The 16,155-nt window shown below is 44.3% G+C and overlaps 1 protein-coding gene across 2 annotated transcripts in view; it reads right to left on the bottom strand.

The window, feature by feature from the left end:
- Positions 1-16,155, bottom strand: part of LOC134338696 (A-kinase anchor protein 7) — a 216,648-nt gene that overhangs the window by 126,249 nt on the left and 74,244 nt on the right. The gene's annotated exons all lie outside the window — the stretch shown is intronic.

Here is a 16,155-nt window from a genome sequence, read left to right as displayed (position 1 = left end):
TGTCTCAGCAACCCGATTTAACCCTAGCCTAATCACAGAACAATTTACAAAGACAAATTAACCTACCAACCCGTATGTCTTTGGACTGTGGGAGGAAATTGGCGCACCTGGAGGAAACACATGCGGTTACAAGGAGAAGATACAAACTCCTTACAGGCAGCGTCAGGAATTGAACCCGGGGTGCTGTTACTGTAAAGCATTGTGCTACCCCTCCTCCATTAATCCCTCATGCTCTGTCACATCTGAAACAATGGAACCCAGAATACTGAGCTGCCAGTCCTGCCCCCTCCTGTAACCAAGTCTCACTAATGGCAACAGCATCATAATTCCAGGTGTTGATCATGCCCTGAGCTCATCCACCTTTCCTACGATACTTCTTGCATTGAAATATACACAGCTTGGGACAGTAGTCACACCGTGCTCAACCTTTTGATTCCTGACTTTGTCTGAGGTCCTACCAATATCTGCCTCCACAACCCCTCCACTAGCTGGTCTGGTACTCTGGATCCCATCCACCTGCAACTCTAGTTTAAACCCCACCATGCAACATTAACAAACCTTCCTGCTACAATATTAGTCTCCTTCCAGTTCAGGTGCAAACCATCCCTTCTGTACAGGTCCCACCTTCTCTGGAAGAGAGTCCAACAATCCAAAAATCTTAGGCCATCCCTCTTACACCAACTCCTTAGCCACATACTAAACTGTACAACCTTCCTAGTTCCAGCCTCACTAGCACATGGTATGGGTAGCAATGCTGAGATCACAACCCTGGCGGTCCTGCCCTTTAACTTAGCACCCAACTCCCCGAACTCCCTATGCAGAACCTTGTCATTCGCCCGACCTGTGTCATTGGTACTTACATGGACCACGACCCCTGGCTGTTCACAATCCCTTTTAAGAACGTTGAGGACTCAATTCGAGATATCCCAGGCCCTGGCAGCCAGGAGGCAATATACCATCCGGGAATCTCGTCCTCACCTATAGAACCTCCTGTCTGTTCCCCTAACTAACGAATCCCCTATAACCACCACATGCCTCCTTTCCCCCTTCCCTTCTGAGTTACAGAGCTAGACTCAGTACCAGAGATCCACCACTGTAACTTTCCTCTTTCAGGTCAACCCCTCCTCCCCCAACAGTATCCAAGATGATATACCTGTTGTGGAGTTGTTGAGGGGGATAGCCCCAGGGATTCTCTGCCCTGGCTCCTTAACCCTATTCCCCTTCCTGACTGTCTCCTAGTTTCCTGTGTCCTGCACCTTGGGTGTATCTATCTCTCTATATGTCCTATCTATCACCCACTCAGCCTCCCAAATTATCCGGAGTTCATCCAGTTCCAGCTCCAGCTCCTTAATATGGATTGTTAGAAGCTGCAGCTGGATACACTTCTCGCAGATGTAGTCATCAGGGACACTGGAGGTCTCCTTGCCTTCCCGCATCCCACTAGAAACATTTCACTATCCTACCTGGCATCTCTACTGTCCCAGCTGAACAGATATAAAGAAGGGAAGGGAAAAAAATTTTAAACTAGAGCTTTTCTTTTCTTTGCTTTCTCTGGCTAAAGCTTCGAAGAGCTGAAGTCTCCAGATCACCAGTCTGACTCTGTCCACTCAGATAGCGTCGGCTGTACTTGCCCCTACATTCCTTTAATTTGCCCTTGCTAATCAATCCCAAACATGTATTGGTCGCTGGTCAAAGCCCTTTAAGGTGCAGTGACACGTTGCTCCCTTTTTCTACTCAGGCAGTGAACCTGAGTGAAATTCCCTCCTCTCAACCTTCTGATGTCCGTATGGTCACTGGTCAAAGCTCTATTACGCTGCCACAACCCGCTGCTGCCTTTTCCTCCTCAGGCAGTGGACCTGAGCGAAAATCCCTCCTCCTAAACTTCCAATGTTTGGATTGGTTGCTGGTCAAAGCTTTATTACGCTGCCATAATCCGTTGCTCCCTTTTTTGACTCAGGCAGTGGACCTGAGTGAAATCCCCTCCTCACAAACTTCATTTCAATCTTGGGCATGTTACGGATGTGGGTTTCATTCTTTCGACCTAACAACAAGCGGGCAAGCCTCAAACTGATTTATTTACTTATGGCAAAGTGAGAGAAAATCAGTAGTACAATAAAATCAAACAAACACTCAGTAGACAATTTATTAGGTACCTCCTAAAGGTATGTTCATGATATTCTGTTGCTGCAGTCCATCCACTTCAAGATTGGAAGTGCTGTGCATTCAGAGATTCTCTTTTGCACACCATTGTTGTAACGCATAGTTACATGAGCTACTGTCACATTCCTATTAGCTTGAACCAATCTGGCCATTCTCCTCTGACCTCTCTCACTAACAAGGTACTTTTGCCCACAGAACTGCCGTTCACTGGATGTCTTTTTGTTTCTCGCACTGTTCTCCGTGAACTCTAGAGACTTTTGTGCACGAAAATCCCAGGAGATCAAAGTCACTTCGATCACATTTGTTCCCTATTTTGATACATGGCCTGATTAGATATTTGCATTAACAAGCAAATGCCAGTTGTACCTAATAGAGTGGCCACAGAGTGTATATTGTTGTGAAACTGAAGAGAAGACCAGCAGGTTTCCAACAGAAAAATGGTGGTATTACCTAGGAAAATGAGGCCATTATTAATAAAAATAGACCGAGTTTTTTTAAGCATGTCAGATGTTGGTACCTCTAATAAGCAGCACAATTCTTCTCCATTACCGAGAGCATTCAAAGGATTTATAAATACCATTCATATTAACACCATGTCAAACTCAATAAAATGCGATGATTTGTTTTCAACACAGTCACACTAGAAAAAAATGTGACATGCTACTTGCAATTTTAGAATTTATCTTTGATGTATGCATCATACGGCCAGACATGTCATGCTAAATTACTTGTACCCAGGAGCAATGACAGACTGAGAGCTGTTGAATGCTTACAATTTTTTTTCCAATATATTCCACGTACTTTTAATATATACCGTATATATTCCATACATTTTTCCCAATGAGAGCAGAATTTTTGTTTTAAATGTAGTGAAATATTATAAGTTGGGAGTGCCTAAACTGCCAGAGTGGTGAAAGCAGATTCAAAGGAAAGTTAGAAAAGAAAAATGAATAAAAAGGAAACATTTGCATGGTGAGAGGACAAGAGTAAGGGAGCATGATTAACTGGGCTGCTCTTCCACAAAACCAACACAGGTCAAACTAACGTCGGGTTAAATGGTGACACATCATGGAGGGACTAAAACTTTTTGATCTGTGTGCACAGGGATATGAAGGGTTAAATGGTGGCCCCACCTACTAAATGATTCTGTGAGTCACAAATTTACCAATAACAAATGAATTAACTTCAATTTCAAGTTCCGCGTGTCAATATCTCTGAGGACCTAAGCTGGCCCCAACATATCGATGCAGCTCTAAAGAAGGCAAGACAGCAGCTACATTTTATTAAGAGTTTGAGGAGATTTGGCACGTCACCTACAACATTTGCAATTTTCTACAGATGTACTGTGGAGAGCATTCTAACAAGATACATCACTATCTGGTATGGGGTTGGCGGGGGGGAGGGGGCTACTGCACAGGAAAAGGGTAAGCTGCAGGAAGTTGTAAAATTAATCAGCTCTATCATGGACACTAGCCTCCATGGTATCCAAGACATCTTCAAGGAGCAGTGCCTCAAAAAGTTGGCGTCCATCATTAAGCACCCCCATCACCCAGGACATGCCCTCTTCTCATTGTTACCATCAGGAGGAAGGTACAGAAACCCAAAGACAAACACTCAGTGATTCAGAAACAGCAACTTTCCCTCTGCCATCCAATTTGTGAACGGACATTGAACTGATGAACACTCCTCATTCCTTTTTACTTCTGTTTTTGCACAACTTATTTAACATAAATTTCTATCCCTAACATCCTTGGCATATTGCATTAAAGGGGTGGAGCATGGCTTGCTAGAATGGTAAGGAGAGGGTAAACAGTTCTTCAGCACATTCTGGTTAAGTCCATGACCAACCTAAAAGGTGTAAGGGGAAATATTCGCTTTGCTGGAATTCCATTCAGATTAGTACTAATAGACCCAAGAAAAAGCTGCTTGCTGATAGAAGACAAAAAACTCACTGAAGTTTCCAAGAGCAAAAGTAATCAATATTGGGATCACTGTCTCATTAGCTCCAGGATCAATACTGAAAATTTTTCTGAATTTTTCTTTTCTTCTTTCTGAGCAATAGGACCCCATCAAAGGGGTGAGATGATTCTCTGATTTCAGCTTCCTCAGTTGGACAGAAGATGCTAATGTAACAGTTCAGGCCTAATCAACTGTCATAATTATTTAAAATGACTGCGATTTGGACAGCATCAACAACAGCCCTAAGCAACTTCAAACAGATATATTTAACATTTCATGGGCACCAGAATCCTGTTCTCTCTTGAGGATATATGCTAAAACAATGTATTCTGGTGCTCTTGGCAGAAGCCTGGTACAGCACACAGCTGACGTTACCACTGCCTATGTCAAGCCTGCTTTGTGCAGAGATGTGCTCCCAGCATGGAAGACATGACAGCCAAACTTGCAATACGAACTACATTTAGCGATCAATTTTATGCCATAGTTCAATCCTCCCATGCATAAGAAGCAGGCCCCTTGGCAAAATGTTTAACAAGTTCTGTTCTTTGTTCATCACCACACATTTCAATACCACACAGTGCTATTCATATAAAATTAATACATCAGTGTTCTAGCTGACAATATTAACTCAGCTACTCATGGATAGGCAACTACTGAGATTTGATATCATACATTTATTTCTCATTTCATTTCACTTCAAATGTATACAGAGCAAAGTATGTGTCTCTATTTCTTGATTTACAATGGCTTGATACATGAATTTTCTCTATAACGGCATTGATCTTCTCAAGGACCATAATTTTAATATACAGAGCTCTTTTTTACTGTAAGGAACAGCTTACCAGTCCCATAGGCATATACTGCACAAAACTGCCCTGAGTGTATTCAATTGATGAAATATTTTTCAGGGATTCATTTTTCTATCAGTCATGGAGTAGTTGTTTATCTTTCTCAGTGTTGAGGATGACTTCCACTCAGGTTCTGTGCTTCCAGAGTCCTTTAGCAACAATGGGTCATTGGCCTTTGTGTTTTTCCCCCAGTGGGCACATTTATCTTTACAATTCTGTGATACCAATGGACCGCGAGACCTGGCTGCTATAGTCAACCCTGTAGCCCCTACTCTGCTGCACCCAAAGCTGCCAAACTGGCATTAGGACTATTTTTAAAACTGTCTGATAATCTGATGTTATCTGTGGTTGACGGGTCTTACTCTGGCTGTGGAGGTCTGTGACCAGTGGTGTTCTGCAGGGATCTATTTTGGGAACTTTGCTGTTTGTGACATATAAAAATGATTTAGTTGAAAATTTGAATGAGTGGATTGGTACCTTTGGAGATGGCATGAAGATTGGTGGTATTATGGCAAGTGTAGAAGACTGGCAAAAGGATACATCAGAATAGAGATCAGTTGCAGATATGGGTGGGGGGTGCCGGTGAGAGAAATGGTAGATGTTGTTTACTCTAGGCAAGTGTAAGCTGCTGCACTTAAGGAAGATCAAATGTAAAAAGGGTGAAGACAAAGCTAATGACAGAATCCTTAGTGCGTTGGTGTACAGTGCAGAGGCATTTTGGGATCCAAGTCCATAGCTGGCTGAGATTAACCGCACAAGCTGATAAAGCGATACAGGCGGCATATAGCATGGCAACACACATAAAAGTTGCTGGTGAATACAGCAGGCCAGGCAGCATCTCTAGGAAGAGGTACAGTCGACGTTTCCAGCCGAGCCCCTTCGTCAGGACTAACTGAAAGAAGAGATAGCATGATGGCATGAACATTGACTTCTCTAACTTCCGTTAATACCCCACCTCCCCTTCGTACACCATCCGTTATTTATTTATTTAGTATTACTATATATATTATTTTTTTCCTCTCTCTCTCCTTTTTTCTCCCTCTGTCCCTCTCACTATACTCCTTGCCCACCCTCTGGGCTTCCTCCCTCCCTCTTTGTTTCTCCCTAGGCTTCCCGTCCCATGATCCTCTCATATCCCTTTTGCCAATCAGCTTTCCAGCTCTTAGCTCCAACCCTCCCCCTCCTATCTTCTCCTATCATTTCGGATCTCCCCCTCCCTTTCCCACTTCCAAATCTCTTACTATCGCTTCTTTCAGTTAGTCCTGACGAAGGGTCTTGCCCCGAAACGTCGACTGTACCTCTTCCTATAGATGCTGCCTGGCCTGCTGCGTTCACCAGCAATTTTTTATGTGTGTTGCCTGAAATTCCAGCATCTGCAGATTTCCTCGTGTTTGCAGGCATATAGCACACTTGCCCTTAGTAGGAATTTACATTTCAGCTTTATAAAACTAGTTGGACGTATCAGGGTACTGCATTCAATTCTGGCTGCCCCAATATTGGAATGATGTGGTGGCTATACAAAGGACGCTGAAGAGATTTACCAGAATTCTGCCTGGATTAGAGGGCATCAAGTTCAAAGTATTTTATTATCAAAGTAAGTATAAAGTCTACACCCTCACCTTGGAAAGTCTGATCACCAGGCTGTACTGCTACTCCCTGAGTATAGGCAGAGACTGAATACTGCAGCACCAGTAGTGAGGACCAGGAAGGTCTGGACAAGGGAAGCACAGGCGTGCTTACAGGACTGCTTTGAATCAGTGGACTGGCCTAAATTCAGGAAGTCATTTTCAAATCTGGATGAGTATGCCATAATTGTAACCAACTTCATTAAAACCTGTGTGGATGAGTGTGTGTCTACCAAAACTTGCTGTACATTCCCAAACCAAAAGCCGTCATGTACTGAGAGATAGATCTGTGGCATTTAAGCCTAGTGACCCAGGTCTGTACAAGAAAACCAGGTATGACTTGCAGAGGGCTGTTTCGAGAGCAAAGAAACAATTCCAAGTGAGGTTGGAGGTGACATTGGCTGCACGTCATCTCTGGCAAGGTTTGCAAGGACATTACTTCGTACAAAATGAAACCCAATAGCATGAATGCAACACACATCAAAGTTGCTGGTGAACGCAGCAGGCCAGGCAGCATCTCTAGGAAGAGGTACAGTCGACGTTTGAGGCCGAGACCCTTCGTCAGGACTAACTGAAAGAAGAGCTAGTAAGAGATATGAAAGTTGGAGGGGGAGGGGGAGATCCAAAATGATAGGAGAAGACAGGAGGGGGAGGGATGGAGCCAAGAGCTGGACAGGTGATTGGCAAAAGGGATATGAGAGGATCATGGGACAGGAGGTCCGGGAAGAAAGACAAGGAGGTGGGGGGGGACTCAGAGGATGGGCAAGGGGTATAGTCAGAGGGACAGAGGGAGAAAAAGGAGAGTGACAGAAAGAATGTGTGTGTAAAAATAAATAATGGATGGGGTACGAGGGGGAGGTGGGGCATTAGCGGAAGTTAGAGAAGTCAATGTTCACGCCATCAGGTTGGAGGCGACCCAGACAGAATATAAGGTGTTGTTCCTCCAACCTGAGTGTGGCTTCATCTTTACAGTAGAGGAGGCCGTGGATAGACATGTCAGAATGGGAATGGGATGTGGAATTAAAATGTGTGGCCACTGGGAGATCCTGCTTTCTCTGGCGAACAGAGCGTAAGTGTTCAGCAAAGCGGTCTCCCAGTCTGCGTCGGGTCTCGCCAATATATAAAAGGCCACATCGGGAGCACCGGACACAGTATATCACCCCAGCCGACTCACAGGTGAAGTGTCACCTCACCTGGATAAGCTGTCTCCAGAGATAGAGACAGAAAGATCTAGAAAGGGGAGGGAGGTGTCGGAAATGGACCAGGTAAACTTGCGGGCAGGGTGAAAGTTGGAGGCAAAGTTAATAAAGTCAACGAGCTCAGCATGCCTGCAGGAAGCAGCGCCAATGCAGTCGTCGATGTAGCGAAGACTATTCCTCTTCTCACCCTGTCTCTTGCAAAAATGCCATCCCCTTCTCGCAATTCCTCCGTCTCCGCCGTATCTGCTCTCAGGATGAGGCTTTTCATTCCAGGACGAGGGAGATGTCCTCCTTTTTTAAAGAAAGGGGCTTCCCTTCCTCCACCATTAACTCTGCTCTCAAACGCATCTCCCCCATTTCACGCACATCTGCTCTCACTCCATCCTCCTGCCACCCCACTAGGAATAGGGTTCCCCTGGTCCTCACCTACCATCCCACCAGCCTCTGGGTCCAACATATTATCCTCCGTAACTTCCGCCACCTCCAACGGGATCCCACCACTAAGCACATCTTTCCCTCCCCCCCCCCCTGCTTTCCGCAGGGATCGCTCCCTACACAACTCCCTTGTCCATTCGTCCCCCGCATCCCTCCCCACTGATCTCCCTCCTGGCACCCATCCTTGTAAGCGGAACAAGTGCTACACATGCCCTTACACTTCCTCCCTTACCAGCATTCAGGGCCCCAGACAGTCCTTCCAGGTGAGGCGACACTTTTCACCTGTGATTTGGCTGGGGTGATATACTGCGTCCGGTGCTCCCTATGTGGCCTTCTATACATTGGCGAGACCCGACGCAGACTGGGAGACCGCTTTGCTGAACACTTACGCTCTGTCCGCCAGAGAAAGCAGGATCTCCCAGTGGCCACACATTTTAATTCCACATCCCATTCCCATTCTGATATGTCTATCCATAGCCTCCTCTACTGTAAAGATGAAGCCACACTCAGGTTGGAGGAACAACACCTTATATTCCGTCTGGGTAGCCTCCAACCTGATGGCATGAACGTTGACTTCTCTAACTTCCGCTAATGCCCCACCTCCCCCTCGTACCCCATCCATTACTTATTTTTACACACACATTCTTGCCCATCCTCTATGTTCCACCACCCCCCCCCCCGTCTTTCTCCCAGGGCCTCCTGTCCCATGAGCCTCTCATATCCCTCTTGCCAATCACCTGTCCAGCTCTCGGCTCTATCCCTCCCCCTCCTGTCTTCTCCTATCATTTTGGATCTCCCCCTCCCCCTCCCACTTCCAAATCCCTTACTCACTCTTCCTTCAGTTAGTCCTGACGAAGGGTCTCGGCCTGAAATGTCGACTGTACCTCTTCCTAGAGATGCTGCCTGGCCTGCTGCGTTCACCAGCAACTTTGATGTGTGTTGCTTGAATTTCCAGCATCTGCAGAATTCCTGTTGTTTGCCCAATAGCATGAATGCCAGCTATGCTTAACTACCAGATAAGCCTTCTATGCCCATTTAAAAATGGAGGATATAACTACAGCTGTGAAGATCCCTGCTGCACCTGGTGAGCCTGTGATCTCTGTTTTGGAGGCCGATGTTAGTCTGTCCTTAAGGAGGGTGAATCCTCGCAAGGCAGCAGACCACAATGGAGTACCTGGTAAGGCTCTGAAAACTTGTGCTACCAACTGGCGGGAGTATTCAAGGGCATTTTCAACCTCTCACTGCTGCAGGTGGAAGTTCCCACCTGCTTCAAAAAGGCAACAATTAGCCCAGTGCCTAAGAAGAGTAGTGTGAGCTGCCTTAATTGCTATCGCCCAGTAGCACTCATATCTACAGTGATGAATTATTTTGAGAGGTTGGTCGTAGCTAGAATGAACTCCTACCTCAGCAAGGACCTGGACCCACTGCAATTTGCCAATCGCCACAATAGGTCTACAGTATGGCAGACACAATCTCAGTGGCTCTTCACACGGCCTTAGATCACCTGGACAATACAACCTTGTACTTAATGTGCTTGCCCCTGCTGCATTGCATGGCAAATCCAGTAGCAGAGATCTCACTCACTGCCATCAGATCTCCAGCTGGTCTCTTATCTATGCTTTTCAACACATCAGTGTGGAAGTCAGAGATGAACCAACTTGGGCAACACAATAGTGCAGCTAGTTGGAATACTGCTGCTCAGCATCAGAAACCAGATGTTGTTTGTGTGGCGTTTGTACATTCTTCCTTGTAGGTCTCCTCCAATCAACTCCCAGATTCCAAAGACATACAGGTCAGTATGGTTAACCCACCAGTGTATATCACCCTTTGTCTATTGATGAGTATGTGGGAATTATAGCAAAAAGCAAGATTAAGAGCTGTCGTCATTGGAGACTCTATAGTCAGGGGAGCAGGCAGGAGATTTTGTGGACGTGTGAAGGACACCTGCATGGTTTGTTGCCTCCCGGGTGCCAGAGTCCGGGATGTCTCTAACCGGGTGCACGACATCCTGGTACGAGAGGGAAAGCAACCAGAGGTCATGATACATGTTGGTACCAATGACAGAGGCAGGAAGAGGGATGAAGTCCTTAAGTGTGAGTTTTGGGAACTAGGCAGAAGGCTGAAGAACAGGACCTCAAGGGTGGCGTTCTCAGGATTGCTGCCAGCGCTACGTGACAGTGATGGTAAGAACTGGAGGAGATGCCAGTTGAATGCGTGGCTGAGGAGTTGGTGCAGGGAGCAGGGTTTTAGATTTTTGGATTATTGGGATCTCTTCTGGGGAAGGTGGGACCTGTACAGATTGGATGGGTTGCACCTGAACTCGAGGGGGAGCAATATCCTTGCAGGTAGGTTTGCTAGCATGGTTCGGGAGGGTTTAAACTAATTTGCGAGGGGGATGGGACCCCGAGCGATAGAGCAGTGAAAGAAGTGCATGGAGTAAAGCCAGATCTAACATACAGAGAGGCTTTGAGGAAAGAGAAGCAGAATGAACTGTGTAAAGGTAGTAAGGTAGAAGGGTTAAAGTGCGTGTACTTCAATGCAAGAAGCATCAGGAACAAAGGTGATGAACTGAGAGCTTGGATACATACATGGAATTATGATGTAGTGGCCATTACAGAGACTTGGCTGGCACCAGGGCAGGCATGGATTCTCAATATTCCTGGATTTCATTGCTTTAAAAGGGATAGAGAGGGCGGAAAAGGGGGAGGAGGGGTGGCATTACTGGTCACGGATACTATTACAGCTACAGAAAGGGTGGGTAGTGTAGCAGGATCCTCTTTTGAGTCAGTATGGGCGGAAGTCAGGAACAGGAAGGGAGCAGTTACTCTATTGGGGGTATTCTGTAGGCCCCCTGGTAGCAGCAGAGATACAGAAGAGCAAATTGGGGGGCAGATTTTGGAAAGGTGCAAAAATAACAGGGTTGTTATCATGGGTGACTTCAACTTCCCTAATATTGATTGGCACCTGATTAGTTCCAAGGGTTTAGATGGGGCAGAGTTTGTTAAGTGTGTCCAGGACGGATTCCTGTCACAGTATGTGGACAGAACAACTAGGGGGAATGCCATACTAGATCTAGTACTAGGTAATGAACCGGGTCAGGTCGGGAAAAGGATAGAATCAGAGAGGACAGGAAAATTTTTAATTGGGGAAGGGCAAATTATGAGGCTACAAGGCTAGAAATTGCGGGCGTGAATTGCGATGACTTTTTGCAGGGAAATGTACTACAGGCATGTGGTCGATGATTAGGGATCTCTTGTAGGATGTTGGGGATAAATTTGTCCTGGTGAGGAAGATAAAGAATGGTAGGGTGAAGGAACCATGGGTGACAAGTGAGGTGGAAAATCTAGTCAGGTGGAAGAAGGCAGCATACAAGAAGGTTTAGGAAGCCAGGATCAGATGGGTCTATTGAGGATTATAAGGAAGCAAGAAAGGAGCTTAAGAAGGGGCTGAGAAGAGCAAGAAGGGGGCATGAGAAGGCCTTGGCGAGTAGGGTAAAGGAAAACCCCAAGGCATTCTTCAATTATGTGAAGAACAAAAGGATGACAGGAGTGAAGGTAGGACCGATTAGAGATAAAGGTGGGAAGATGTGCCTGGAGGCTGTGGAAGTGAGCGAGGTCCTCAATGAGTATTTCTCTTCGGAATTCACTAATGAGAGGGAACTTGATGATGGTGAGGACAATATGAGTGAGGTTGATGTTCTGGAGCATATTGATATTAAGGGAGAGGAGGTGTTGGAGTTGTTAAAATACATTAGGACAGATAAGTCCCTGGGGCCTGCCGGAATATTCCCCAGGCTGCTCCATGAGGCGAGGGAAGAGATTGCTGAGCCTCTGGCTAGGATTTTTATGTCCTCGTTGTCCGCGGGAATGGTACCGGAGGATTGGAAGGAGGCGAATGTTGTCCCCTTGTTCAAAAAAGGTAGTAGGGATAGTCCGGGTAATTATAGACCAGTGAGCCTTATGTCTGTGGTGGGAAAGCTGTTGGAAAAGATTCTTAGAGATAGGACCTATGGGCATTTAGAGAATCATGGCCTGATCAGGGACAGTCAGCATGGCTTTGTGAAGGGCAGATCGTGTCTAACGAGCCTGATAAGAGTTCTTTGAGGAGGTGACCAGGCATATAGATGAGGATAGTGCAGTGGACGTGATCTATATGGATTTTAGTAAGGCACTTGACAAGGTTCCACATGGTAGGCTTATTCAGAAAGTCAGAAAGCATTGGATACAGGGAAGTTTGGCCAGGTGGATTCAGAATTGGCTTGCTTGCAGAAGGCAGAGGGTCATGGCGGAGGGAGTACATTCGGATTGGAGGATTGTGACTAGTGGTGTCCCACAAGGATCTGTTCTGGGACCTCTACTTTTCGTGATTTTTATTAACGACCTGGATGTTGGGGTAGAAGGGTGTGCTGGCAAGTTTGCAGACAACACAAAGGTTGGTGGTGTTGTAGATAGTGTAGAGGATTGTCAAAGATTGCAGAGAGACATTGGTAGGATGCAGAAGTGGGCTGAGAAGTGGCAGATGGAGTTCAACACGGAGAAATGTGAGGTGGTACACTTTCGAAAGACAAACTCCAAGGCAGAGTACAAAGTAAATGGCAGGATACTTGGTAGTGTGGAGGAGCAGAGGGATCTGGGGGTACATGCCCACAGATCCCTGAAAGTTGCCTTACAGGTTGATAGGGTCGTTAAGAAAGCTTATGGGGTGTTAGCTTTCATAAGTCGGGGGATAGTGCTTAAGAGTCGCGATATAATGATGCAGCTCTATAAAACTCTAGTTAGGCCACACTTGGAGTACTGTGTCCAGTTCTGGTGGCCTCACTATAGGAAGGAGGTGGAAGCATTAGAAAGGGTACAGAGGAGATTTACCAGGATGCTGCCTGGTTTAGAGAGTATGCATTATGATCAGAGATTAACGGAGCTAGGGCTTTACTCTTTGGAGAGAAGGAGGATGAGAGGAGACATGATAGAGGTATACAAGATATTAAGAGGAATAGATAGAGTGGACAGCCAGCGCCTCTTCCCCAGGGCACACTGCTCAATACAAGAGGACATGGCTTTAAGGTAAGGGGTGGGAAGTTCAAGGGGGATATTAGAGGAAGGTTTTTTACTCATAGAGAGTGGTTGGTGCGTGGAATACACTGCCTGAGTCAGTGGTGGAGGTAGATACGCTCGTGAAGTTTAAGAGACTACTAGACAGGTATATGGAGGAATTTAAGTTGGGGGGTTATATGGTAGGCAGGGTTTGAGGGTCGGCACAACTTTGTGGGCTGAACGGCCTGTAATGTGCTGTACTATTCTATGTTCTATGTTCTTAATACAGGATTAGTGTAAATGAGTCAGTGGGCCGAAAGGACCTTATCACTGCATAAGTCAATGAAGGGGCTGAGGTTTCTCACAGCTGAAACAAAAATTGTCACTTCCTTAGTTATTTTCGATACAGTAATTGTTTCTGGCAGAAAAGTTTATGGACTGAATAAATAAATATTAAGTTCTACATGTTAAAACTGGGATTGCAGTAATTTTCTGAATTTTTCAGTCACATAAATTTACTAAGTACAAAGAAAGTTGTGACCTTAACCTTCTCTAATTACATCTCTTGGAAGCTTCCTGAGACATTCGTTAATGTTAAAGGCATAATTTTCTTGTATGCTTTAACTTGCCCTTAAATAATGATAGTATCACAGCACAGAGATTGTGAATTACTAGTATTATTAAATGGATGAGAACATATACAAAATCTTTAACAATGCTCACCACTAGGATTTGTATTTTATTTATGAACTATGAAGGTATGTTGAAAGGAATCCAGTAACTGCAGCCATTTCTATTCAATAAAAGGGTGAATGTTGTTCCAAATACAGAAAGCGTTGATGCAGCATAGTCTTCACCATGAATTTAATGATATTTAACAAGAATGTCCCAGCACACTTCAATGGCTTAATTGCATTAATGAGAAAAAGACAACAGAGTAAAAATTAAATACAACATATTAATTACCAGAACAATGACGCCTCTAGGTGTAAAATACTGCAGATTGGTGGTGCATCTGACTCAGATATGAGCTCAGCCTTCACAACATTCACTTCTTCCCTCACTAACGACACCATAATTATAGGATCATTTACCAGGGTACGTCAATATACTTCCATAAAACTGCTTTTCAAAGAGTCACTCATTGCTGAAAGAACAAACTTATACTTTGACAATTAATAGAAAAAATGGGTTTACATGCCTAATGTTCACTCATTAGACAATGGAGAGGACATGTGTATCAGTGACGCTGCCTCCACCCAAGTACTTCTCAGGTCCTTCTCATTTACATTATTTATTAAAATATTTCATGGGCTGTACTTTATGACATGATGCAATTTAACTAGGTCCTAGCTACAACATCACGTTTTATTAAATTTGATTCAATGATTTTACACTGTTGAAATGAATGTATCAGATTGCATTGTTTCTGCAATTTCTTACCCTAGCTGTGGTAATGAAACTTGACAGGGATAAGGTAATACTGAATATCGGCCAAATATTTTCGTCCTAACTTCATTTATGAATATTAATTGGTATAATAATATATATTGTAATGCACAGTCAGGCATATCATCCAGCATGCAATGTTTCTGCTCAACGGCATTCTATAAATCTTGGAAGCCAGAAAATTAACTAGTTAAGGTTGAATAAGCACTGCATTACATAATAAGAGACAGGAGCAGAATTAGGCCATTTGACCCATCAAGTCTGCTCTGCCATTTCATCACGTGTAATCTATTTTACCTCTCAGCCCCAATTTCCTGCCCTCTCCCCGTATCCCATCATGCCCTGGCTAATCAAGAATCTATCAACTTCTGCCTTAAATATTTCCAATGATTTGGCTTCCACAGCCAGCTGTGGGAATGAATTCCACAGATTCACCACTCACTGGCTGAAGAAGGTCTTCCTCATCTCCGTTCTAAAAGGACGCCCATCTATTCTGGGGCTTTGTCCCTTGGTCCTAGATTCCTCCACCATAGGAAACATCTTCTCCACATTCATTCTATCGAGGCCTTTCAACATTCAATAGGTTTCAATGAGGTCATCCTTCATTCTTAAAAATTCCAGTGAGAACAGTCCACAGCAGTCTGATCTGAATAGGTTCTTTCACTGAAAAGACGAAACTATTATTTCTTCTACAACCAACAGCAAAAGTTAAGCTTGTCTAAGTTTTAGCCTTACCTTCTTTTTTTCCAATCTAGCATATCCATGTTTGTGGAAAAATGTAAAATCAAAATTCCAAAATCAAGGGTGAAATGGCTATGTCCACGTACAGGTACTTAAGCTTAATAATTAAGATCACAATTAATTCACAATGTGCCTACGAGTTATTAAGATACAATTTTAGGAATGGCTCTACAAAACTGGATATTGAATATAAAGAGAATTACATGATGCTATTTACATTTTACATGACACTATTCTGGCTGACGTTCAGGAAGCCATAGTACAGATTAAGAAGTAGTATTTTATTATCACAGTACCAACAAGAGCAAGACACACCCAAGTTGAACTTGGGACATTGAGCATACACTACTCACATGAATATTAGTAAAGTCAGTTTACTACTCAAAATGCATCTTAGCACTGATGTGTATTACCAAATAGGAGGCTTTATGCGTTTTTTAATAACATTATAATCAACATTTAATTGCATACAAACTATATACATGTTTACTTTCTGTTGCCTCATTAAGAGCAGTAACATTCAGATTCCCACATTAAAAAAAATCACATTTGGTTCCTAGTGGTATGGCTTGGATAGAGCATGAGAATTGAGATGTCACCACTTTTTTCAATGTTAGTATCAAAATTACTTTGTTTCTCATTTAGATAATACTTTCCCAACATTTCCAGCTCAGACATTTTCTGGATTTGTATCCTGAGTGAGAAATGC

Source organism: Mobula hypostoma, chromosome 2, assembly GCF_963921235.1.
Source record: "Mobula hypostoma chromosome 2, sMobHyp1.1, whole genome shotgun sequence".
NCBI classification, from domain to species: domain Eukaryota; kingdom Metazoa; phylum Chordata; class Chondrichthyes; order Myliobatiformes; family Myliobatidae; genus Mobula; species Mobula hypostoma.
The sequence above is the reverse complement of the archived record's forward strand: the minus strand, read 5'-3'. Positions and strand labels throughout refer to the sequence as shown.